General features: G+C 42.6%; 1 long non-coding RNA gene across 1 annotated transcript in view; it reads left to right on the top strand.

Moving 5' to 3' along the window:
• Positions 1 to 19,830, top strand: part of LOC308608517 — a 202,878-nt gene extending 183,048 nt beyond the window's left edge. Inside the window, exon 5 of the long non-coding RNA XR_014014187.1 lies at positions 19,729 to 19,830. This is a non-coding gene — a long non-coding RNA (uncharacterized lncRNA). The remainder of the gene's footprint in view (positions 1 to 19,728) is intronic.
• Positions 19,831 to 26,740: the final 6,910 nt, after the last annotated feature.

Below are 26,740 nucleotides of genomic sequence, written 5' to 3'. Positions count from 1 at the left end.
TGTTAGGTAGTGTTCTAATTTCATTCTTTTACATGTAGCTGTCCAGTTTTCCCAGCACTACTTATTGAAGAGGCTGTCTTTTCTCCATTGTATGTTCTTGCCTCCTTTGTCATGAATTAGGTGCCCATATGTGTGTGAGTTTATCTTTGGGCATTCTATCCTATACCATTGATCTATATTTCTGTTTCTGGGCCAGTACCATACTGTCTTGATTACTGTAGCTTTGTGGTATAGTTTGAAGTCAGGGAGCCTGATTCCTCCAAATCCCTTTTTCTTTCTCAAGATTGCTTTGGCTATTCGGGGTCTTTTGTGTTTCCATGCAAATTGTAAAATTTTTTTTCTAATTCTGTGAAGAATGCCATTGGTAGTTTGACAGGGATTGCATTGAATCTGTAGATTGCTTTGGGTGGTATAGTCATTTTCACAATACTGATTCTTCCAATCCAAGAACATGGTATATTTCTCCATATGTTTATGTCATCTTTGATTTCTTTCATCAGTGTTTTATAGTTTTCTAAGTACAAGTCTTTCACCTCCTTAGGCAAGTTTATTCCTAGGTATTTTATTCTTTTTGTTGCAGTGGTGAATGGGATTGTTTCCTTAATTTCTCTTTCTGATTTTTTGTTGTTGGTGTATAGGAATGCCAGAGATTTCTGTGCATTAATTTTGTATCCTGCAACCTTACCAAATTCATTGATTAGTTCTAGTAGTTTTCTGGTGGCATCTTTAGGATTTTCTATGTATAATATCATGTCATCTGCAAACAGTGACAGCTTTACTTCTTCTTTTCCAATTTGTATTCCTTTTATTTTTCTTCTCTGATTGCCGTGGCTAGGACTTCCAAAACTATGATGAATAAGAGTGGCGAGAGTGGACAACCTTGTCTTGTTCCTGATCTTAGTGGAAATGCTTTCAGTCTTTCACCATTGAGTATGATGCTTGCTGTGGGTTTGTCATATATGGCGTTTATTATGTTTAGGTAGTTTTCCTCTATGCCCATTTTCTGGAGATTTTTTTTATCATAAATGGGTGTTGAATTTTGTCAAAAGCTTTTTCTACATCTATTGAGATGATCATATGGTTTTTGTTCCTTAACTTGTTAATGTGGGGTATCACATTGATTGATTTGCGTATATTGAAGAATCCTTGCATCCCTGGGATAAATTCCACTTGATCATGGCGTATGATCCTTTTAATGTGTTGTTGGATTCTGTTTGCTAGTATTTTGTTGAGGATTTTTGCATTTATGTTCATCAGTGATATTGGTCTGTAATATTCTTTTTTTGTGATATCTTTGTCTGGTTTTGGTATCAGTGTGATGGTAGCTTTGTAGAATGAATTTGGGCGTGTTTCTCCCTCTACAATTTTTTGGAAGAGTTTGAGAAGGATAGGTGTTAGCTCTTCTCTAAATGTTTGGTAGAATTCGCCTGTGAAGCCATCTGGTCCTGGACTTTTGTTTGTTGGAAGATTTTTAATTACGGTTTCAATTTCACTACTTGTGATAAGTCTGTTTATATTTTCTAATTCTTACTGGTTCAGTCTTGGAAAATAGTACGTTTCCAAGAATTTGTCCATTTCTTCGTGGTTGTCCATTTTATTGGCATATAGTTGTTTGTAGTAGTCTCTTATAATCCTTTGTATTTCTGCAGTGTCAGTTGTGATTTCTCGTTTTTCATTTCTAATATTATTGATTTGCGTCCTCTCCCCTTTTTTCTTGATGAGTCTGGCTAAGGGTTTATCAATTTTGTTTATCTTCTCAAAGAACCAGCTTTTAGTTTTATTGATCTTTGCTATTGTTTTCTTCACTTCTATTTCATTTATTTCTTCTCTGATCTTTATGATTTCTTTCCTTTTACTGACTTTGGGTTTTCTTTGTTCTTCTTTCTCTAGTTGTTTTAAGTGTAGGGTTAGATTGTTTATTTGAGGTTTTTCTTGTTTCTTGAGGTGAGATTGTATTGCTATAAACTTTCCTCTTAGAACTGCTTTTGCTGTGTCCCATGGGTTTTGGGTTGTCGTGTTTTCATTGTCATTTGTTTCTATGTATTTTTTTATTTCTTCTTTGATTTCTTCAGTGATCTCTTGGTTATTTAGTAGCGCATTGTTTAGTCTCCACGTATTTGTGATTTTTATATTTTTTTTCTGTAACTGATTTCCAGTCTCATAGCGTTGTGGTCAGAAAAGATGCTTGATACGACTTCAATTTTCTTAAATTTTCCGAGGCTTGATTTGTGACCTAAGATGATCTATCCTGGGTAATATTCCATGTGTACTTGAGAAGAAAGTGTATTCTGCCACTTTTGGGTGGAATGTTCTATAAATATCAATTAGATCTATCTGGTCTATTGTGTCATTTAAAATTTGTGTTTCCTTATTTATTTTCATTTTAGATAATCTGTCCATTCGTGTAAGTGGGGTGTTAAAGTCCCCTACTATTATTGTGTTACTGTCTATTTCTCCTTTCATGGTTGTTAGCATTTGCCTTATGTGTTGAGGTGCTCCTATGTTGGGTGCATAAACACTTATAATTGTATTGGATTGATCCTTTGGTCATTATGTAGTGTCCCTCCTTATCTCTTGTAACAGTCTTTATTTTAAAGTCTATTTTATCTGATATGAGTATAGCTACTCCAGCTTTCTATTGATTTCCGTTTGCATGGAATATCATTTTCCATCCCCTCACTTTCAGTCTGTATGTATCCCTAGGTTTGAAGTGGGTCTCTTGTAGACAGCATATATATGGGTCTTGTTTTTGTATCCATTCAGCCATTCTGTGTCTTTTGTTTGGGGCATTTAATCCATTTACATTCAAGTTATTATTGATATGTATTTTCCTATTACTATTTTTTTATTGTTTTGGTAGGTCTTTTTCTTCTGTTTCCTGCCTAGAGAAGATTCTTTAGCATTTGTTGTAAACCTGGTTTGGTGGTGCTGAATTCTCTTAGCTTTTGCTTGTCGGAAAAGCTTTTGAGTTCTCCATCAAATCTGAATGAGATCCTTGCTGGGTAAAGTAATCTGGGTTGTAGGTTTTTCTCTTTCATCACTTTAAGTATATTCTGCCACTCCCTTCTGGCCTGCAGAGTTTCTGCTGAAAAATCAGCTGTTAACCTATGGGGATTCCTTTGTATGTTATTTTTTGTTTTTCCCTTGCTGCTTTTAATATTTTTTCTTTGAACTAAATTTTTGTTATTTTGTTTAATATGTGTCTTGGTGTGTTTTTCCTAGGGTTTATCCTGTATGGGACTCTCTGTGCTTCCTGGACTTGGGTGACTATTTCCTTTCCCATGTTAGGGAAGTTTTCAACTATAATCTCTTCAAATATTTTCTCAGAACCTCTCTTTTTCTCTTATTCTTCTGGGACCCCTAAAATTTGAATGTTGGTGCATTTAGTGTTGTCCCAGAGGTCTCTGAAATTGTCTTTAATTCTTTTCATTCATTTTTCTTTATTCTGCTCCATAGCAGTTATTTCCACCATTTTGTCCTCCAGCTTACTTATTCGTTCTTCTGCCTCAGTTATTCTGTTATTGATTCCTTCTAGTGTATTTTTCATTTCAGTTATTGTGTTGTTCCTCTCTGTTTGTTTGTTCTTTAGTTCTTCTAGATCTTTGTTAAACATTTCTTATATTTTCTCAATCCATGCCTCCATTCTATTTCTAAGATTCTGGATCATCTTTACTATCATTATTCTGAATTCTTTTTCAGGTAGATTGCCTATTTCCTCTTCATTTATTTGGTCTTGTAGGTTTTTACCTTGCTTCTTCATCTGTGACATATTTTTGTGCCATCTCATATATATATATATTTTTTATGAGTGGGATTGTATTCCTGTCTTACTGGTTGTTTGGCCTGAGGCTTCCAACACTGGGGTTTGTAGGCTATTGGGTAGGGGTGGGTCTTGGTGCTGAGATAATGAACCCTGTGAGGCCCCACTCCGATGAATATTCCCTGGGGTCTGAGGTTCTCTGTTAGTCCGGTGGTTTGGACTCAGAGCTCCCACTGCAGGAGCTTCAGCCCGACCCCGAGCTCATGAACTGAGATCCCACAAGCTGCATGGGAAAGCAAAAAAAAAAGAACAATAAGAAAGTAAAAAATAAAATTAGACTAGGAAACTAACAAACAGATATGTTAGAAAGAATATAGAAATAAAAATATAGATGAATCAACAACCGGAAGGTACATCAGTACCACAATAGTAAAAGAGGAGGAAGGAAAAGAAAAAAAGTGGGGGGGGAGGCCTTGGCTGTGGAGGGCGGGGCCTAAGCAAGGTTTGGGTGGTGGACAGGGCCAATGTTTAGGACCCACAGGGCTGGAAAAGGCCCTGGGTGCTGTGGGGGGTGGGGCTTAGGCTCAAGGAACAGAAGGGGCCCAGGTGTGCCCCCCACCCCTGGTCTCAGAAGGCAGGGGACCTCACCTGGGAGCCCAGCAGGCTTCCTGGGCTCAAGTGGGCGGGACAAATGCCCTCCTGTCCTCTCCTGCTCCTCCAGTCTGGGGTCTGGGAGGGCCCCTCCCGCCTGCCTCTCCTGATCTCCCCGGCCTCACTCCTGTGTCCCCAGGACCCATGCAGCCTGGATGGAGCTTTGGAGAGGGGATACCAGCTTGGGAGCTCAGCAGGCTCCCTGACCAGAGGGGGCCAGGCGATCGCCCTCCGCTCCTCTCCCACTCTTCCCAGAGAGTCCCTCCTGCCTGCCTCTCTTGATCTCCCCGGCCTCAGGGGTGCCAATCCTGTCTGGCCTCCACTTCTCCTCCCCCTTCATTCCCTCTACGTCCTACCAGTTCACTTTGGGGTTCCTCCTGTCTCCTTGGGCGTCAGAGTTCCCCACCAGCAGCCGGCAGTTGCCCTAGTTGTGGGGAGACGCTAACTCCTCGTCTTCCCACACTGCCATCTTGACTCTGCCTCCACCATTCATTTTTATAATGAAAGTTTGATTATAATACAGCCACGTCCATTCACTGACATATTTTCTGTGGCTGCTTTCATGCTACAACGGCAAAGGTGAGTAGTGGGCAGAAACCTTATTTATGACTGGCAGGGCCTAAAATACTTACTATCTGGCCCTCCAGGAAAAGTTGGCCAGACCTGCTCTTGACTATGTCTTAGGCTGTACCATATGAAATTGCCAACATTTGGCACTTTTGACCTACACTTTCATATGGTCCACTCCAAAAAGCAAAGGATAATGATTCCACTGAAAAATGTCTTTTTTTGTCCTTGCAGGCAAAAACTTGTAGCAACTCTTGGGGCTCAAAACAGAATTTCACAATGGCCATGTTTAACAATAAAATCACTTTTTCATCCACAAAAAAATAAATAAAAATCATCCTTTTCCCAGAAAATGGACAAAGATTAAACTGCCTCACTGGGCTTTAAAACAGAATTTTCTAGTGAAAGATTTTGTAGCTCTCTCTAGATGGAGATCCACCCTGCACCTGTAAGATCTCTCTCAACTGCAGGTAGTCATTCATGAGGCCTTTTTATGAGCTCCATCTTCCCATGCCATCTTCTGCAAACACTCAAAGGTCTATGCTTCACTTAAGAGCGGGCACTACTAATGTGTTTGCATAACGTGGGTCATTTCAGGTCATCGCTTATCTGATAGAGAAAACCTCTGCTTGGATGGCCTCAAGTTACACCACACCCATAGCTGTCAATTTCTAACTTCCTATAGAAATATACAGTGTGGTGAGAATAACAGCCAGCTGAGGTGTGTGACTTGGGCCGACCTTCTTTGCAACTCTGGCACTACCTCTGACCAGTGGTATGAACTTGGTTGAGTTTTGTAGCTTTGATGAACCTCGTTTTCCTTAGCTGTAAAATGGGGGTGATGCCTATTTTTGCAAAGCTTGTTGTAAGGATTAGTAATTCTGTGAGCAAAGTGCCTGATCATTAGCAAATTAGTAAATGATTTTAAGTCGAACCGTATGAAATCACTGAAAAAAATGCAATAGTGTGTCATATAACCTAAGGTTGTCATCGTTGGGATGTTACCATTATTGTGTGTACATGGGCCAGGCCTAAGTAAAATGGCGAAGGTACCGTGTGCCCCTTGGAGCTTCCAGCCAGGGTTAGGACTAAGGTGAGGCAAGTAAGACACCTGGAGTGCAAAATTTAAGGTGGCACTCATTCTCAAGTGCAGACACTGTACTAGCATGACTCTGAGGCAAGTGCCTCCTTAAGTTTTCCTCCTAAAGCACCTCTCTTGACTCTCCCTAGTTCCAGCTCTGTGGCTACAGGTTCCCCTTATCTAGCTGAGAAATTCTTCATCTCCTTATCAGTCCAGGGGCCTGGTGCCTCTCCCTAATCTGAAAACCATCTCTTGGGTGACCCTTAAAAGCTACCAAGGGATGACTGACTCATGGCAAATCATAACATTACACCCACCCAAGGATACTAGCTTCAAGAGAGGATTAAAATCTTAATTTCAAAAGTACTAAGTCAGGATTTCAGGCATGACTTAGCCAGTAGACCAAACCAGCAACCTCTGGGGATCCTGAGAACCATTATCAGTTGGCAGGCAGTATCTCAGGTCTCCCTGCAGATCTAAGCACATAAACATGTAGCCATAGAGAGACTGATGCACTGGGGACTTCACCTGGGTCTTGAAGAATGGCTAAGTAGTCAGTTAGATGAGAAGGGAAGGCATTTTAGTATGACTGAAGGTACATGCCAAAGGATCTCTTCTTTACCCTTTCCTTTTTTTCCCTTCTCCAAAAATGACTTGATATGACAAAGGACTTACTTGGCAGCCAGTCTCCAAGATGGCCCCCAGTGATTTTCCCCTCCTGGTATTCAAGCTCATGTGTGGTGAGTCCCCTCCCACATTGAATCAGGGTTGGTCTGGGTCATCAATGGAAATGATGGCAGCGAGGGTATGTGACCTTCCAGGTTAGTGCATAAAGGGCATTGTACCTACTACTTTGCTCTTAGATGTTTCACTCCTAAGAAGTCAACCACCTAGTCATGAGGATACTCAAGTAGCCCTATGAAGAAGACCATGTGGGAAAGGAACTGAGGCCTCCTTCTAACAGCCAGCACCAACTCACAAGCCATGTGAGGCCACCATCTTGGAAGTGGATCCTCCAGCCCCAGTCAAGATTTTAGATGACTAGAGCTCCAGCTGACATCAGACTGTAACATCCTGAGAGATCTTGAACCAGCCCAGTCAACTGTTCCTAAATTCCTGAACCACAGAAAATGTGAGATAATAAATGTGTATTGTTTTAAACTGTTAAGTTTTAAGTAACATGTTACACAGCAATACAACTAGAATTCAGGAGGAGGAAAAAAATCCTCCTTAAATCAGTAAGAAAAGGACAAACAGCACAATAGAACAATGGGCAAGAGACTTGAAGAGACACAGAGACACTTCACCAAAAAAGAATATCAAAATGGCCAATAATCATATTGCTCTAGACTGAATATTTGTGTCCCCCTGCAAAAAATTCACATGTTGAAATCTAATCCCCAACATGATAGTATTTGGAGGAGGGGGAGGAGGGGGCCTTTGGGAGGTGATTGGCTCCTGAGGGTAGAGCTCTCATGAATGGAATTAATGCTCTTATAAAAGAGACCCCAGAGAGGTCCCTCACCCCTTCTGCCCTGTGAGGACAGAGCAAGAAAAAAGCCACCTGTGAACCAGGAAGCCAGTCCTCACCAGACACCACATCTGCATGGGCCTTGATCTTGGACTTTTCTAGCCTCTAGGACTGAGAAATTTCTGTTGTTGTTATAAGGCACTCAGTCTGTGGTATCCTGTTATAGCAGCTTGAACTAAGACAGAAATTGGTACCAAGAAGTGGGGTTGCTGCTGTAATAAGTAGTTACAAATGTGAAAGCAGCGTTGGAACTGGGGAATGGGTAAAGGCTGGCAGTTTTGAGGTACTTGCTAGAAAAAGCCTGCACTACGATGGACAAACTGTTAAAGGCAATGAGAGCTCAGAAAGGAAAGAGGAGAGCTGTGGAGAAAGCCTCAGTCTTCTTAGAGGGCACCTAAGTAATCCTGAACCAAATGCTGGTAGAAAGATGATGGTTGAGGCCATTCTGAAGAGGTCTCAGATGGAAATGAGGATCATGTTTTTGGAAACTGGAGGAAAGGTGATCCTGTTACAAAGCGGCCAAGAACTTGGCTGATGTGTTCGAGTTCTAATGCTTTGTGGAAGGTAGAACTTGCAAAGGATGAAACTGGATATTTAGCTGAAGCTCTTTCTAAGCAAAGTGTTGAAGGTGCAGTTGGGCTCCTCCTGACTGCTTATGGTAAAACACAATGGAGAGAGAAATGACTTAAAGGCAGAATTGTTAAGTGAAAAGGAAGCAGAGCTTGAAGATTTGGAAACTCTTCATCTTATCCATATTGCAAAAAATGAGAATTCTAAGCATGTGGCCCAGTGACTTAGATAAGGAGGTTAGTATGTGTCCACCATCCCAACAGGAGCTAGGGGCTATTCTCTAAGATAATACAAGAAGACCCCTAAGGCAATTCACAGATCCTGGGGCCACTGCTCCCATAACAGACCTGAGTGCAGGGGGTAGGGGGGGCACAGCAGTTTGAAAGAGGGGACCACCAGCCCTTGCAGGACCTGTGCACTGGCTGCCTGGCCCCGCCTCACACCGCAGACTCTGCTCCCCACACTCTGGCACCACGTTCCTTGGTTGCTCCAGGGGCAAGGAGCGCCCCCCACCCAGTGGAGGGTGAAGGCAGCAAACTTCGGTGGCGTCTGCACAGTGCAGTTTCCACCAGAACACAGAGTGCATGGCCTGGGGGGCATGGCTGCTCCCACCTAGATTTCCAAGGATGGGCTGCCCAGCAGAGCTGTGGGCTCAGTACCCCAACCTGGGAGGGCTGCAGAGCCCAGGCAGAGAGCATCTGTAGGGCTGTCTGGCTGAGCTGTGGGTGACACTGGCACACAGTGGAGCACCACACAGCAACAGAATCGAATGAGCTACAGCTACACACAGCAACAGGGCTGTGCCTCACAGCCATAATGCTGAGCTTCTGGGAGGCTGGTGATGTCTTTTTTCATTTTGTAATCTGGGCATGGCTACATGGATAGGTTCAAATTACGCAAATCTGCCTAACTCTAAAAAAAGATTTTGAAGGTGCCTGCTTTCTGCAACATGTTGAGAAGGCAAGATGCTCCCAGTTCAGATCATCACCTTTGCGGTTCTGAAGTCCCAGCTTAGGGTAAGGTCATGTGGGGACACCTGTTCTCTAATTTGGGGAGGAGCAATTAGAACCCAAAGGCAAAATCCAGCCAGCCTCTTTTTGTAAATAAAGTTTTATCAGGGCACTTGTGTATTATCTCTGGCTACTTTCACCAGGTACCAGCAGAGCTGAGGGGTTGTGATAGATTGCCTGGCCTACAAAGCTATGTGCTCTGATTGATGGAGAAGCTTCTGATACTGTTGTATCTCTCACCCCTTTATCTTTGGCATCCTTTATTCTTCCTTCCTCTTGCTCTTGCCTGTGTATCAAGGCTTTTTCCATATGCAGGCAAGCTCTGATTCTCTAGATAAAGGACAGATGGGGCCAGCGCCATGCTCGCCATCACCCTGCCTCTGTCATTTATCCAAGGTGTCTACTGGGGCATAACCCAGGCATGCCTGTGATGTGCACCACGAAACAGAATGATCAGATTCTATTTGGCTAATTACGAGGGTGCTACTGAAGATAAGGTTGAATTTGACAACAGTGGCATACCAGGTCGCATGGAATACCTGCACACACTCAAGCTGCTTTAAAAGAAAGAGATCTATAAGTGAATTATTTTTGGAAAAGGACATCCAGACAGAATCATTTTGATTACAAACTTCAAATCTTCTCTAGCAAATGGTCATGATGGGCTCTGGATTCCCACAGTGTGGTTTTTAGCTAGGAGTATATGACACCTACCAGGTGTTTGGCAATTATGTCTTGCTGAATGGGGTCACTAATGTGGAAATACAAAAATCATTCACTGTTTAAATCAAGAAAATTGTCACTGCCAGACATGTCTGAGACATTCTTTTTCTGCAGTATTTTCTCTCCTCTATTTTTTTTTTTTGGCTGCATGTGGGCCTCTCACTGTTGTGGCCTCTCCCCTTGTGGAGCACAGGCTCCGGACGCCAGGCTCAGCGGCCATGGCTCACGGGCCCAGCCGCTCCACAGCATGTGGGATCTTCCCGAACCGGGGCACGAACCCGTGTCCCCTGCATCGGCAGGCGGACTCTCAACCACTGCGCCACCAGGGAAGCCCTCTCTCCTCTATTTTTAATCAGCCGTCTTTTTGGCATCCTTTTTCCTTAAGAAAGGAGACATCAAAATAGAAGAAAACAACTTTAAGAGGGATTGTCCAATATTTAAAACTCTAAGTCTCAATTGAAAAAATTGGCTCTCTTTTCTGCATTCTTCCAAGGATTTGCTCTGTGTGTGACCTTGGGTTTGCGTAGCCTATCTGGTCTTCCATCTGTAAAAAATAATATGTTAAGGTCCTGCTCACTCACTCCTCAGCTGATCTAGGGAATGATTGTTTGTGAAGTTCTTTTAGATGTCTTGGTGAAACAGATGATGGAATTTTAAAACTAATCTCTGACGTGGGCCAGTGCATTTCCACTGCTAGTACTTTGTGATAAAGAATGCAGATGCATATCCGTACTTGGTGCTAACTCACACAGTATCTTGGAGTGATGCAATCATCGTGTGACTTTCTGTACCTTTAACTATGGGAGGAGAAGAGGAGTCTGAAGAAAGAGAAGAACTTCCTTCGGGGGGGGGGGGAAGAAATTGTACAGAAGCACAAAGGGAAGGACCTTGCAGAATTATTTATTACTTCATTTTTTTGCTTGTATTGGTTTGACTTTTCAATTAATTCACCAGAAACACATACTGAACGTATATAATATTCAAGGCACTATTGTGGATACAAAGACATTTTAGAAACCCTCTTTGTGAGATACATAGGCTTTTAGAGTAAGAAACCACAAGCTCAAGTTCTGTCTACACCCTTTACTGGATACGTGACCTTGAAGAACCTACTGATTTTATCTAAGCCTTAGTTTTCTCATCCTAAAATGGAAATTATCATTATCTACCCATCCCTTAGCTTTGCAGTGAGGAGGAAATGATATAAAGATGTCATGTGCTCCATGGAGTACCTGGAACGGAGCCAGCAGTAAATATTAGCCACGTGATTTTGTTGTTATATTAAACAGTATTCCGCAATTGAATGTACTTTTGTTAAGAAAAAAAGTTCCAAAACGTGGAACACAGAAAGATTACAGTGTGCCCTTTCAATGCCATTCTACAACGGTATCTACAAGCCCACCTACAGGGCAGCTAATGTAGGCAGCTTTGTTTGACTTATCATTTACTTGATCAGACCCAAGACTTTATAAAATTGAATGCTAACTTGTAGAAAATTGCTAAACTGAAAAAGATTTTTGTCAAGTAGGGATAGAAATGGTTTCTATCTAGTAGAAAAGTATTACAGTTTTATTGCCCCATCAGATATTGACCAATTTGTCTCTAACTTGGAGATCTTACTTCAACAGTCTTTCTTTCAAAGACTATGAATACGTAAGTGTTGGTATTCTTCTTTGGAGCAGCTATACCATCTTGCTCGCTCCCTCATTCGTGAGTTAAATATATCTTTAAAACACGCTCATTTAGTGTAGGGATGTTAGCTATGTTTTTACCTTTTTGAAAATTATAATTTGATAGTTTTTAGCCTCATCTTTTTTCTCTCCTCTCTGAACTGATTAGGAGAGGAGGGTGTTTGAATCTTCCAGGATGCTCATTGGAGGAACTGAAATTGTCCTCATATTAGAGGGCTAGGGTCTTTCATAACAAAAGAGCTATAGTTAAGGCAAAATGTCACTGTACTTCAGTGCCTAACACATAGTAGATTAAACGTACTCACCCACCCCCAACACCCACTCCTATCCTTAAACATTAGCATACCTTCAAAATTTGAATCTAAAGTGTGTCTCCTATGGACAGCATACAGTTGGATCTTGTTTTCTTTATCTGTCTGACAGTCACTGTCTTTGGATTGTATTGTCTAATCCATTTATATCTATAGTTATTATTGATATGGTTGGATTTACATCTGCCATTTTGTTTTGTTTGTTTTCCATGTGTCTCAGGTATCTTGTTTCTCTCTTCCTTCTTTACTACATTTTATTGTAGTAAGTGGATACTTTCTAGTGTATTATTTTCATTTCTTTAATGATATTTAAAAATTTTTTATTTTAGTTTTTTTCTTAATGGCTTACTTTAAGTCATTAATGGCTCCCAGGCTTACAAAATACATCTTAGTTTATCATAATCCACTTCAGATGTACTAACTTAATTCCAGTAAGATATAAAAACTTTATTCCTATATAGTTCCATTCCCTACCCCTCTTTTGTGCTATTACTGCTATACATATTATGTCCATATACGTTAGAAACCAAAAAACACTTTGTTATAATTATTGCTTTATATAATCTTTTTAAAAAGGTGAGAGAAAAAAGGAAAGCAAGTATATATTTATCGTTTGTTATATTAACCTTCTTACTTACCATTTTTTGGTTCTCTTCATTTCTTCCTGTGGATATGAGTTTGTGTTTGGTGTTATTTCCTTACTCCATACCCTCACAATTTAACTTCTTTATTAAAAGTAGAGTTTATAGTCTTATCCTGTTTTTTTGTAAAGTTCTAGAGAAATAACCATGACTTCTCTGATTTAGTTTAAGATCTTTGTCAGTAAGTTTTAACCTCATTTCCTCACATCCAAACTAAGAATATCTGGATGTTAGCTCTTCCACACACAGGAAGACAGATACAAATATTTCATTATTCTTACTTAATCTCACTCTAAATCCTTTCTCCCATAAACATATATTTAAAACATGAAAAAATCAGAGGCCTTTTTGTGGACACTGGTTTATTTGGGCAAACTTCAAGAGTTTGGCTAGCCTAATAGAATATTCTTTGACTCATCAACAGAAAAGATTTTCCTGGGAAAAGACACAATTAGTTTTTTAGAGGCTTCTGATTTTGGTCTTTTTTTCCCCTTAAGTTTCTGGGAATTTTGATAAGCAATTACACTGTCCACTAGCAAACCATGCATTTTAATGTCAAAAACTCTAGCGCTGGTGACACATTTTTCAGTTTTTCCAAAATAAGGTCTGTGCTTCCACCTCTAGCAATGTTTGCAATTAGATGAAGAGGTGGGGGAGGGGAGGCCTGTCTTCCCAGGGCAGCAAAATGGGAAATAATCCTAGTGTTTCTCCCCATAGAGAGGCCACACTGAGCCAACAGTTTAGCAATGCTTCCCGAACTTTTCATGTGCATGCTAATTACCTGGAGCTTAGTTACAATGCAGATTCTGACTCAGCAGATGGAGGGTGCAGCCTGGGAATCTGCAGCTCTGATGAGCTCCCATGTGATGCAGATGTTACTAGTGGTTGGCGGAACACACTGTGAGTAGCAAGGGCTGCTAGGGCACTCATTCTTAAACTTCCTGCACATTGCAATCACCTGGGGGGGTTTAAAAAATTCCTGATACCTGGGGTCCATGTTCAAAGGTTCTGATTTGATTGATTGTGACTGTGGTAGTCACGTGCAGTCAGGTTTGAGAATTACTGGGAGTTACAAGTCAAGAGTGCAAGAGACTGTGGTCAAGCCAGGAATATCTTAGCTCAGTTCGTGCATCACCAAAACCCAAGTCAGTATTGTTCCATCATTGAGTCTCTTCCTGGCTAGCATGTCCTGCCCATGGCTACCAGGTAAATCTGATTTCTCTTTTTTTTTACATCAATCCCTATTCAGTTCAACTTTAGTACGACTGCAGCCACATATCTTTATAGGCAGGGCCTACCAACAGAGTCATCTGCTAGGGTGCAGGCATTAAAGGGATAAGTAGAATGTGCAGAAACAATTGAGAGACTTAATATACACATGGACAGTGGCCAGACCATATGTAACAAAAGAATTTTGATCCACGACTTCTGCAGCAACCAGCTCAGGAAGCCAAACCGTAACCTGTACAGCCAGCATCGCAGAACATCAGGACTTCTTGGTCAGTGAGTGCCAACTTCCCTATTTTTTGCCCTGACTTCCAACTCAGGACCGACCAGAGAAAGCCAAGTATGCTCCCCAAACCAATCACATAAGCTGCCCCGCTTATTCTTATTCTCCTCCGGTTTCTCCGTGTCAACACGCTCCCATCAGGGTATACCTGGAGCCTTCCTTATTTTCCACTGTAAAGCTTTCCCACTCCTCTGCCTGTCTTTGAATCTCTGTAAGGGATGGTGGCCGACTCCCTCGCTCTGAATAAAGAGCCTCCGTCTGTTCCTTTGTTCTTTTTTTTTTTTTTTTTTGTGGTACACGGGCCTCCCACTATTGTGGCCTCTCCCGTTGCGGAGCACAGGCTCCGGACGTGCAGGCTCATCGGCCATGGCTCACGGGCCCAGCCGCTCCGCGGCATGTGGGATCCTCCCGGACCGGGGCACGAACCCATGTCCCCTGCATCGGCAGGCGGACTCTTAACCACTGTGCCACCAGGGAAGCCCCGTCTGTTCTCTTTTGGATGGTCTTCATTGAGGTCCACACAGTAGTAAAGCCAAGAGTCAGTCTGCTTTTTATCATCACCGTGCACCAGCAATTCTAAATAATTTCAGTGGAATAGTACTCCCAGGCGAGGATGGGCCGCTCCCATCACCCAGGCCCTCTGATGATGTCCCTGCTTTTTAGACACTTTTCCTGCTAGTTTTCGAAACCCAGCTTGGTATCCAGGCTGCTCTGGGACTCTAGACAGCTCTCCTCTCCCTGAACTGGCTGCTCCTCAGGCCTCCTGTGTACACGGCAGGGGCTCCTCCCCTTCTAGAAACCTTCTTCAGCTTCAGTTCTAACTGTTCAAGATGACCTCTTTTTCTGGGAGGTCACGACCTCTGACTCACTCCCCCTCCTTTCTTCCCAGCAGCTCCCCCTCTCCCCACCCCAACTCAACTTTTCACTTTGGTGTCAATTTCCTGCGAATTGACCCCCGGCCCACTGAAAATTCACATTTATAGCATTGTATAATTAACATGGAATTAACTAAGAGGCTCTTTTCTATGAAAGAAAAGTGCATGTGCATTCTTCATTAGCAAAGTGTGCTATTTAAAGTCAAAATACGGTTAACAGGCTGCTTCCAAACCAGAGTATCAGTTTCTGATAGGGCACATTAAGCCTACAGTTATAGTTAGGTTTTTGAGAAAGGCACTTACTTCGGTTGTTCAGTTGTGCCTGTCTCCTTGCCCACCCAGCGCCACCTACCCTCAGCCGCAAAATGCATCCATCTGCATTCTTCACGTTTCTGGGGCGTACAGAAAACTTGCACGTTCTGAAGTCTATTTGCTAGCATATTCTTCCTACCATCTTGATTATGAATCACAATAGAGCGGGAAAGGGATAATAAGTAAAGCTTTGAGAAAAATGATCTAAATCTTAGAAATAAGGCCAGGAGTGTTCAGGCTCTCCCTTCAGTGTCATTAACACTGAGCTGCTTAGCAAGGCCACCCCAGGACTACCTACAAGGCTGTGGGAGGTTACCTTTGCTTGACTTGCTATTTAGTCTTTATTAACTAAGATCCCAGACTGTGGGAAGTTTCGTTGTTGCTTGGGGCTGGGGTGGGGCAATGATTGATTGCAAGGGGCAGGAGGGAACTTTCTGGAGGTGATGGGGAGGATTTTAAAATTTGGATGTGGTTGTCCTTGCAGTTTTTAAAGTAATTTACATTCACTGAAACATCAATCTGTACACTTAAAATGGGTAAAATTTATTGTATGTAAGTTACAGCTCAATAAATTGGTAAAAATGAAAAACAAAACAAAACAAAAAAAACACAACAGTGAGAGGCCCGCTGCACTAGTTTCTTTTTACTTTTTTGAAAAATGTGTTAACATGTATATGTTGCCTGGTGAGATGCTAATCATTCCTGATGGGTGGGAAAGATAATCCTAAAGATTAGAGTTTTATTACCCTGGAGAGCCTTGAGCAGTTTCATATCTAACCTAGTAATCTCATTTGAACATTCTTCTTCTTTAATGCCTGTAAGTACATAGTTCCTCGAAGTCTCCTTGAAATATCTTTACCATCTCATTGATTCCATCATTAATGTAATTGGCTAAAATCTTTGACATGAGCCATGTTTTCAGCTGTTTGGAAATTATACTTTGAAAAGAGTTCAGAAAATTCAGCATAGAAGGCCAGTCGTGGCAGATGTGGTGAATGAGAGAATCTAGGTTTGTCAGATTAGCATAGCTATTCTAATCCTTTCATAGGTTTCCCCCTTGCAGAGTTCGGGGGTTTTTTTGTTGTTGTTTTTTCTTTTTCTCCCAACCTACACTATTAACTTCCCTTCAGGAACCATAGCCATGGAAAAGCTTTTCCACAACGTTCCTTAAAAGAGGAATCTGAACATGTAAATTACATTTGTGGCCTCCAACCTGCCTGGTAAAGCACTGATGGGAGGCCTCGGGGTTACAACAGTAACCCGCACACAATGAAAGCAGCCCCCGAGGACGGGGGGCGGCCGCGTCCGTGGGACCGGTCCACCACTTCCCACCACCATTTCCCAGAGCGCAATGTAGGCTTTTCCAAACTGATAAGGGAATAATAAAGCAGACTGATTCAAGTCTCGATGTCAGCCTCAAAGACACAAGTTGGAGTAGTAGTTATTTCATAACAATCTGGAAAAGTCTAGACACCCAGCAAGTTCTAATATCAAACCCAGGAGAAACCTTAGCCTCCAGGAATGGGAGCATACTTGCTTGTGAAATTTGTTGGCAGTAAAATATTTGAACAGCTGGGTCGCTGGGTATAGTTCTGACGTTGGGTGTTTTATACAAAGGAGTCTTTTTGTTTTCCCCACTCAAAAAAGGGGAAAGATATTTTCATGTTTTGATTTTAAAAGTCATCATTGATCCTACTAGGTCAGTCAGTCTGCTTGTTTTCTGGCTTCGCATTTAACAAAGTTCCTTATCATTAGCTATGTGTTTTCAATCACCTAACATGTATTTAAGTGGCTTTTTCTATTTTAAAAGGTATTTCATTTTTTGAAGATATTATAAGGCATGTTTGTCTCTTCAATATAGTATTGGCATTGAGGCTGCTGTTTGCACTGCGGTCCACTATTTTATGTGCTGTTTCATATTTAACCAGCTCTGAAGTGTTGAATCTATCAAAAAAATAACTACTGAGAAGGTATAGACTGATAGCGTTGATCTAAATCATTACGATCTCAAACCTTATGGAGGATTTTTCATCTTGTTTTGGTTTGAAACATGAAGGTGACTGAGTGAGAACATAAATTAAGTGAAAATCTTATTTAAAAATGTCTCCTTTGCTAAAAATACCCAGAGTCATTCCATATTTTGATAACTCTTTAACAAAGCTATTTTGCAGTTATTAGCAGAAATGCAAAAGGATTTTCCAGGGCCTAGAAAAGGGCCGTTGTAATTTTGGATGAATTTTCTTAAATAATGAAAACAACCCAAGTGGTCAATCTGTATATATTTTGTTTTGCCTTAGTCTAAGAATTTATCTGTCCCAAAATAAATCTAGAAAGCAGAGCTGAGGAATCGAGCAGGTCAGGGTTTCACTATTACAGCTGTAGAGGGCTAAATAATGCCGCCTTCCCTCTTTCACCCGAAAAAGGTTTCCTGAGCAGGGGTCTCCCCACCCCTGTGGTCAGTCCCCAGATCAGAGATGTGTTCGTCAGACACTGGCTGCTTTCTGAGCCAGTGACAGGCTAGAAAACAGTCCGCTTGCTCTGGCTTTCTCTGGCTCCTCCTCCTCCTATATACCAGCGCTATTCGTCAGGAAAGAAGCCCAGAGAGGAATATAAAGAAACTAAATGTACAGTATTTTCCTTAAATGGCTTTACTGCTGGTTATTTTGCAATAGATAGAGAAAATCTCCCTGAAAAATTGCTGCTCCCTTTTGAAGGTATTAGCTCAGCCCTTTCCCTTGCATTTTCCAGAACATTCCATCTTCAAAGAGTTAAACACTCTTGCTCTGCCCAAAAGCTTCGCGCCGGCCTTACCTCCTCTGGCTCTCGTGCTCCCTCTGACACTCAAAATTACTTGTTCTACCGCAGGAAGATCTTCCTTCACTTACTGCTTCTCATTGGATTTGAAAATGGTGGATTTATTGAAGAGGAGGAACTTGTCTGCTTTCTCCTCTAGCCCTGCTGTGAGGCTAAGATTAATGGCCCCTCATAAATGGTCTGTTCCTTTATCTGCCATACCTGTCAGTTCTGACCCCGTAACACACAAAATAAAAGTGAGTGGGAGCCAGTCAGCATCCAGTGGGTCTGTTCGTTGGAACAGCTCGCTTTGTTGCATTTGTCTTGAACCCTGGAATCGCTGCTCTGCCCCTTCTAGTTCTGAGGCGCCCCTGCCCTGGCCCACACCTGTCCCCTCCCCCAGGCCAGGCTGCTGTGCCCTGGGGGCCCCCTAGGTCCTTGCCGGGGTTGGTGGCTGTCTTTTCCTCTGATGCGCTCTCCCTTCTCACAGGCCTCTGAGACTTTCAGTGGAGACCTGGCTCCCTCTCACTCGCCAGGAGGCCTAGAAGAAAGGTTGACCTTCAACTTCCAGTGCACTACTTCACCTTCTAGACTGTGCTGTCCACTGTGGTAGCCACAAGCCTTATTGAGCATTTGAAATGCGGCCAGTCCAAATGAGATGCGCAGTAAGCATAAACTTCATCCCACATTCCAGAAACCTCATGCAAAATAAATAAAGAACATCAAATACCTCAATACTTTTTACATTGATTATATGTTGAAATGATAATATTTTGCATATATTGGGTTATATAAAATGTATTATTAGCATTAACCTCTATATAAAATAGATCAACAACAAGGACCTACTATATAGCACAGGGAACTATATTCAATATCTTGTAATAACCTATAATGGAAAAGAATCTGAAAAAGAAGAGACAGGTATATGTATAACTGAATCACTGCTGTACACCTGAAACATTGTAAATCAACTATACGTCAATTTAAAAAAACACTGAAAAATAAAATATAATAAAATGATGCCAATCAAAAAAAAATTAACTGCACCAGTTTCTTTTTACTTTTTTGAAAAATGTGGCCACTAGACGTTTCAAATTCCACATGTGGCCTGCATTTGTGGCTCACATTCTGTTCCCATTGGGCAGAGCCAATAAGTATTAATTAGGCACTTACTGTTGTCAGGTATTTTGAGGCTCTGGATATATATATGTATATATATATACTTTTTAAAATTTTAACTTGTTTTATCTGAGTTTGCTATTTTCAATGTATTCTTTTTTTAAAAATTTATTTGGTTGCGCCAGGTCTTAGTTGCAGCCGGTGGGCTCCTTACTTGTGGCCAGTGGGCTCCTTACTTGTGGCTCATGGCCTCCTTAGTTGCAGCTTGCCGGTTCCATAGTTGTGGCGTGTGAACTCTTAGTTGCAGCATGCATGTGGGATCTAGAGCTCCCTGACCAGGGATCGAACCCAGGCCCCCTGCATTGGGTGCACGGATTCTTAACCACTGCGCCACCAGGGAAGTCCCTGGATCTATATATTTTTAGGAGTAAGAAATAGATTGCCAAGAGCATATAGTCTATTGAGGGAGAAGGGATTATAAACAATCATGAGAAAAATGAGAAAAGTGCTAGAACAGATATACGTATACAGCACTCTTGGAACCATCAAGAGTACAATTAATTCTGCTTGTGATTATCAGAGGAAGCATCAAGAGGAAGCCATGGGTGAAAGAGTCCAAGTCCAAGGGAGTAGAAGTCCAAAGGAGGAGGAGGTGGAAAATGGCTTTCATGACCAGATGATAGAGCTGCGTGAGTCCACGGGAGGTAAGATTGCAGAGGTGTGATGGGACCAGTTGACGGGTCTGGCTGGGGCACTGGATGGTCCAGCTGCAGAGGACCAGATGATGGTGGGAGATGAGAATGCACAGATGACGGTGCTACATGGGGCCGGGGGAGATAAGGCCGCAGTCCTGACAACCACAGAGGCAGGAGGAGGGGAGTTTTGGTCGTGACGCTGGAGCAGGGCAGGGCACAGAGGCTGTTACAGGAGGGGTGGAGTACTTAGGGTCTCAGCCCCGCGCTACATCAGTCCTGACCCTGGTCACGTGTCTCTTTGGGCGCACCCACTGGGCACCCCCAGGGAGCAGGGGGCGGAGAGCCTGCTCATGGGTCACAGCTTCTGCAAAGGTTTGCACGTCTGGTCTTGGGTGGTAGAGCTGCTTCTGCACGAAGAGTTTAGCAGAAACAGTGACGTATTTCACCTGCCTCAAGGCTGGCTGGCCTGCCAAGGCAAAATGCTGGACAGTTATTCAAAGTGAAAACGCATTCTCCAGTTAAACGCCTTACTTGTCAGAACCTCTGTCTCTCTGGGACACCAAATCCAGGGTAACAAGCAATTACAGAGCACGTGTATTTTCTTTGCTCTTGAAACCCAAAGACACAAGGTTGCACGACCCTCTCCGCTAAGGGGTGTTGTCTGGTGCACCCAGGACTGGACCCCAAATAGTAGGCAGTACTGTGTGCCCAGAACTAACACTCCAATTCTTGTTGGCTTCACTGTCACATGTGGATAGTGCACGTGTGATTTGGGGTGGAGGGTGCTCAGAGAGGAGAAATGTCTTACTCCAAAAAAATCAACATCGGGGTTAAGTTTATCTTATAAAGAAAACACTACCAAGCCAAGGCCCCAGCACTGATTCCCTACTAGATTTTCACTGCAGGGGATTACCCGGGGAACTTAAAACAACAACCAGAAAAACAAAGAGCCGCACCCCTGGAGATTCTGATTTAATTGGTCTGAATTTTTTTTTTTTTTGAGAGCTCCCCAGGTGATTCCAATGTACAGCCAAAGTTGAAATTGAGGTTACTGACTCAAGGTTTGGGAAACCCAATGGGCAAGTACAAAGCAGCTGAGTATGAGAGTCTGCAGTGTGTCCCGGGGTGAGAAATCAGGGCTGCAGCTGGAAACCTCCCTTAGGGCAGGCTCTTCACGTACTCCGCTGCTTTGTTGCTCAGCAAAAGCCATAGCAATTGTCCTGAAAGGGTCGGAAAGAAGCAGTTGCATATCTCTTATTTCTCGAAGGCCGTGGTTCTCAGGTAGATCACCTGCAGGGCTTGTTAAGACAGATTGCAAGATCCTATCCCCAAACTTCAGGTTCAGTAGCTGGGGTAGGGCCAGAAAATTTGCATATGTAACAAACTCCCAGGTGCTACTGCTGGAAGGCAAGGGAGAAAAGGATTACTTAAAATGAAAATGCAGCAGAGAGTAGCAGGCATTTTCACTGAGCAGCTACTCTGTGCCTGGTCCTAGGCCAGACCTGTGGATCCAGAGGAGAAGCCACAGCTGGGCCCTCCATAACCTGGCAGTCCAGAGACAGAGACCCATGGACAAACAATTATATTTTGGTAGGTTCCGTGGAAGGGACCTCCATTTGCTTCTTGGAGATATACAGGGCTAGAAAGAGTATGGCTCCTACTCTTAAAATAGCAAAAAGCCAAACTGCAAGTTCAAACTTTCCATGAATTCATAAGACAGTGAGGTCACAGGGCAAAGAACTAACCCAGAATGGAAGGACAGACAGACATACATCTGCGGGAAGAGACAAGACAGAAGCTCTTGCTTACCTGGGGCAGGTGCTGCAAGACACGGGTAAGAATTCACTAGAATTGTTTAGTTTGTTTTTAAAATTATTTGTATTGAGGTCCCATGTGGGTTTGGGGCCACAATTTGAAATCCATTTTGAGACCAATTCCCCAACTCCACCACTTCCAACTTCCTCAAATGACAGAGCAGCCACAGGGTAGGAGTGTGGGAGGATATGAAAAGAACCCAAACCTTCCGTTGTATCAGGGTCCTTCAAGCCAGCCATGGAACTGAAGGAGTTTGAGCAATTGGAGGAAGCCCCCTGGTTTGGTGGCCAAAAGGGCCAACTGGAGGAAACCCAGTCAACAGCACCCATGCTAATTGCTGCAAATGATATTCATGCCAACAAGATGTCTGAAGCCCTTGAACTGGGTCAGCCTTATGGATCAATAAGGATTCTTTTTTTTTTTTTTTAATTTTTATTTTCTGTTGGAGTATAGTTGGTTTACAACGTTGTGTTAGTTTTGGGTGTACAGCAAAGTGATTCAGTTACACATATACATGTATCTATTCTTTTCAAAGTCTTTTCCCATTTAGGTTATTACAGAATATTGAGCAGAGTTCCCTGTTCTTTTTGTTAACAACTTCTGCCACTGGTGGGCTTGTCCCTTGGCAGATCTGGGGACATCCCTAGAGCTTTTCTCTTCTGTTTCCATTTCAGCACCATCCTATGCACAGCCTCAGAGTAAATTCAAACTAAGTTTTCTTACAATAAAAGAAGCCAACTGAGGGCTTCCCGGGCGGTGCAGTGGTTAAGAATCCGCCTGCCAGAGCAGGGGACACGGGTTCGAGCCCTGGTCTTGGAAGATCCCACATGCCGTGGAGCAACTAAGCCCGTGTGCCACAACTACAGAGCCTGCGCTCTAGAGCCCATGAGCCATAACTACTGAGCCCGCGTGCCGCAACTACTGAAGCCCACGTGCCTAGAGCCCATGCTCCACAACAAGAGAGGCCACTGCAATGAGAAGCCCACACACTGCAACGAAGAGTAGCCTCCGCTCGCTGCAACTAGAGGAAGCCCGCGCGCAGCAACGAAAACCCAACGCAGCCAAAAACAAACAAGTAAATAAATAAATTTTAAAATAAAAGGAAGCCAAGTGAATGAAGCCTTTTAAAAATTGCCAATCATTGGGCAACTCCTGTAACTTTTTCTATACATAAAAGTTACAGCCCTGTAGGTCTGAGGTAAAACTGGAATGTTATCGAAAGCTTTGAGATCTGAAAACATTTTTACTGGACTTTCTGAAATCTTTAATATAAAGCCCATGAATGTATATCATTTTTCTTTCCTAGGGACTTTTGGATAACATCAAAGAGTTCAATGGAAGAAAACGTTCATCTTCCGGAAAACGCTAATCACTAAGATTTGCTGCTTCTTAATGAGAGGCCAACAGGAGTCAGGCTAACTCGAGAAGAAAAGGGTAATTCCTCATCTACTTTATGGTCCTTATTCACTGTATCTTATTCTATAGAGTTTTCAGGATTCCTGGGTCCCTCTCTGGCCTCTACTGACTAGAAAGCTGCTCAACTCAGTTCTTCCTTTCAGAATTTGTGTGGACAATTTTTACTTCCTGTGAATCCTTTACTGCCGAAACCACCCCTATTCAGCCATCACAGCTTTGCCCACATGCCAGGAACCTGGGGAGAGATGTAGGCCCTGAATTAAGAAACGTTATTTCCTTGGTTGTCCACATAAACTTTCTAGTACTTCCAGTAATTCATCAGTAACTTATGGCACTCATTTGCCAAAGTCCCTTTTGCTGGTGAATTCCTGGTGTTTCTTGGAATCATTCACCTTCACTCATCCTCCCTTTGAGCTAATTTAAACATTCAGAAGGGAATCAAACCCATTTTCCAACTGTCTGGAGTTGTGAGGCTTTTTAATTCTTTCCCCAAGCTGAATTAGCTAGCTGTCCCATGGGTTGTCCCAAGAGCAACCTTGGTGTGGATCTCCTGAAGGAGCTTCACATCTAGAATCTAACAGCTGAACAGTTGTGATCCTAATTCCCAGCTCCATATTCTGTTCTCCACATAAACTGCCCAACACACAGATTCATACTTAGTTCCAGAATACTCTCGGAACTGGCCAATTTCTCCCCATCAGTAATTTACCCAGGCCCCTAATGGATGTCCTGAGCTGCCATTGAACTCAAGTTGACCCTTTGTGTCTACTCTTAACTCCAGTACTGAAGCTTGGTCATTACTGAGTCAGTATGTAAGATTCGAGTGAATAAGTTCCCTCCACATTTTCCTGGAGGTTGTCTTACCATTTTGGTTGAAGGACATCACCTTTGTTAGTGAAAATCATTCAGTGCACAGGTGCTTTCACCAAAGATAAGCATGACATATGATTTCTTTCACTTGAACATTCACATGGATTTTCTAAAAGACGTAAAACCTCATGTCACAGGAGAATAAATAAATCTACGCACACACACACAAATAAGTCACAGAAGAGTATCACTGCATGGGAAAGGGATTATGTTAGTGAAATACTAAACCAAGTATCAGTGTCCATTTGCCCGTTCTTGTTAGGATTAAGCTGAAAGCTGTTTATTTGCTGCTCGTTGCACAGGGATACATCTTGGCTTTAGTTTTGCAATAAATTCTTGGCACGGTTTCATTGTTTGGGATACAGGATCCAAGACAAAAAAAAAAAAAAGTCCTTAAGGAGTATAGAAGAATTATGGCCCTCAGATCTTTATCTATCCTGATGTTTTGAAAACTTGCTTTAAGAGGAATAACATAGGCCTGCAGGAGAAGGACAGGAAGGAAAGGGAGGCTGAGAGAACAGCCAGGAAGCTGGGACTAGCAGCTGCTCTGTTTTTCTGAGCAGGGGGAATAAAATTAGACAAGAGTTACAAATGCACAAGTGTAAAATAACAGCACGTTTGAATGGGGTGTGGTGGTGGCGAGTCCATTTGCCTGTGGGTAAAGGACAATGAAAATCAGTTCATGAAAAGTTCACCCAGAGGAGTGAGTGAATGTTCTCCACGGGGTCTTGATCTCTCCCCAGCCCAGACTTTTCCGGCTGCGGGTGTGTGAAAAGCTTGCTGATGTTCAACCCGTCCTCCATCTCAATTGATTTCCACTCAACTAGCAGGCCAAATACCATTTCTTTTCATTTCTGCTTTTCAACATTAAACCAAGTTGTCGCTTCATGATGACAACAGCTCCAAATCAAAGGCCACGGGACAGCTTTTCAGGCCTGAGTGACGCATTCACCTGGGTTAATCTTTATTCAAAAGTCTTGCTCCAAACACAACCACCGTAAACTACACAACATGGTTCTCTGTTTATACTTCACTTTTTCAAATCAGAGTCAAGGAAACAGTCCTCTTAGACCTTTGTTTGTTCAACATAGACTTCCTAAGTGTATATGCTCTCTTGTGTTTGCTTGCTTCCCCTCCCCCTCTCCCCCCAGCCTAGCCCCATTGTTGTCCAAATCAGAGTGTGAAGAGTATGCCTTAATGGGGAAAATTACTACTAAAAAGAGTCCTTTGGTAAATTCTTTTTCACAACCCAGTGGATCAAATGCTCGGACTGCGTTAAAATCTGTTCAATCATTTAACGAAAGTATTGAGTCCAGAATATATACTGGACACCCTTCTAGGCACTGGACACAAGGCAAGAAATGAAGTAGATATAAATCCCTGCCCTCCTGAAACGTACATTCTAGTAGTGATACAGGGGGAAAAAAAGGAAAGAAAGGAAGAGGATAGAGAATGGCAGGGGTCGTGGTGGTTGTGCAGTTTTATTGAGTTTGGTCCATGGAGGTGGCGTTTGCAGAGATGTTTGAGCAAAGAACTGAAGAAGGAGATGGGAGCCAAGTAGGTGCTGGGGGGAGAGCATTCTTGGAAGATGAAATAGCAAGTGCCAAGACCATAGAGTGAAAACCTGCCCTGGTGCTATGGCAGAGCTGCATGGACCCTAGGACCACTGCAGGGCATAAGGGAAGAGGTGAAACGTCGTTTGAAATAATAATTAAAATTTCAAAACACAGTGTTCGTTCTCAACTCGACTCTTACCAAAATTATTTTTCTGATTTTTCCTTCTCCATCTAGATAAGATAACCGATTTGAGGGCCCAGGTGTCTTATTAGTAAAAATGTTAAATATCATAATGCCATGTTATTGAATCTACTTTCAATTATTACATTGATTATTATCATAATCATGGTCATCACCACCATGAACACCAATAATGCAGTGGCTCCACAGTTGACGTCATCTCATTTGACCCTGTGGTAATGCCTGGATAAGTGTCATTTTCCCGTTTTGCAGACAGGGACATTTTTCAGATGCATTATGTGACTTGCCTAAAATTGCTCAGCTAGTCAATGCTGGTGGGCTATGGACTAGAATCCCAGTATTATTTTGGCTGAATCACACTACTTCAGTGCCAGCAGCATCCCGTATACCTGCTCCCAGCACCTCTACTGTCTACAGTTTCTCCCTTCTGTACCTGGAAAAGACTGGTTGACCTAACAAGGGAAAAGTAGATCAAATGATGACATTTATTACAATGTTATATATCATAGCGAAAAATGAGAAACAACCTGAAAGTCCAAGCATGAGAAATGGATAAGGATGGTGCAGAGTATAACGGCCCCCCAGAGATGTCTAATTCCCGGAACCTGTGAATATGTCACCTACCCGGCAAAGGGGGACTGATAGAATTAAGATTGCTAATCAGGGAGATTATTGAGTGGTCTCGCTGTTAATCACAAGGGGCCTTAAAAGTAGAAGAGGAGCAAAGTGACAGATACAGTGTTGCTGGCTTTGAAAATGAAGGAAGCGGTCACAGCTGAGGAATGCAGGCGGCCTCTAGAAGCTAGAAAAAGCAAGGGAACATTTCCCCTAGAGCCTCCAGAAGGGAATGCAGCCCTGCCCACGACTGGATTTAGCCCAGTGAGACCCAGGCTGGACTTCCTACCTCCGGAATTGTCAGATAATAAACGTGTGTTATTGTAAGCTGTTAAGTTTGTGGTGATTTGTTACAGTAGCTGTAGAGAACCAATAAAGTCCTCTATAGCGTGGACTATGTACTTGAGGGTCTGTCATGCAGAC

This window comes from Mesoplodon bidens (genome assembly GCF_964165515.1).
Source record: "Mesoplodon bidens genome assembly, chromosome: X".
Classification (NCBI taxonomy): domain Eukaryota; kingdom Metazoa; phylum Chordata; class Mammalia; order Artiodactyla; family Ziphiidae; genus Mesoplodon; species Mesoplodon bidens.
Note: the sequence above shows the minus strand (reverse complement) of the source record. Positions and strands in the feature narration are given on the sequence as shown.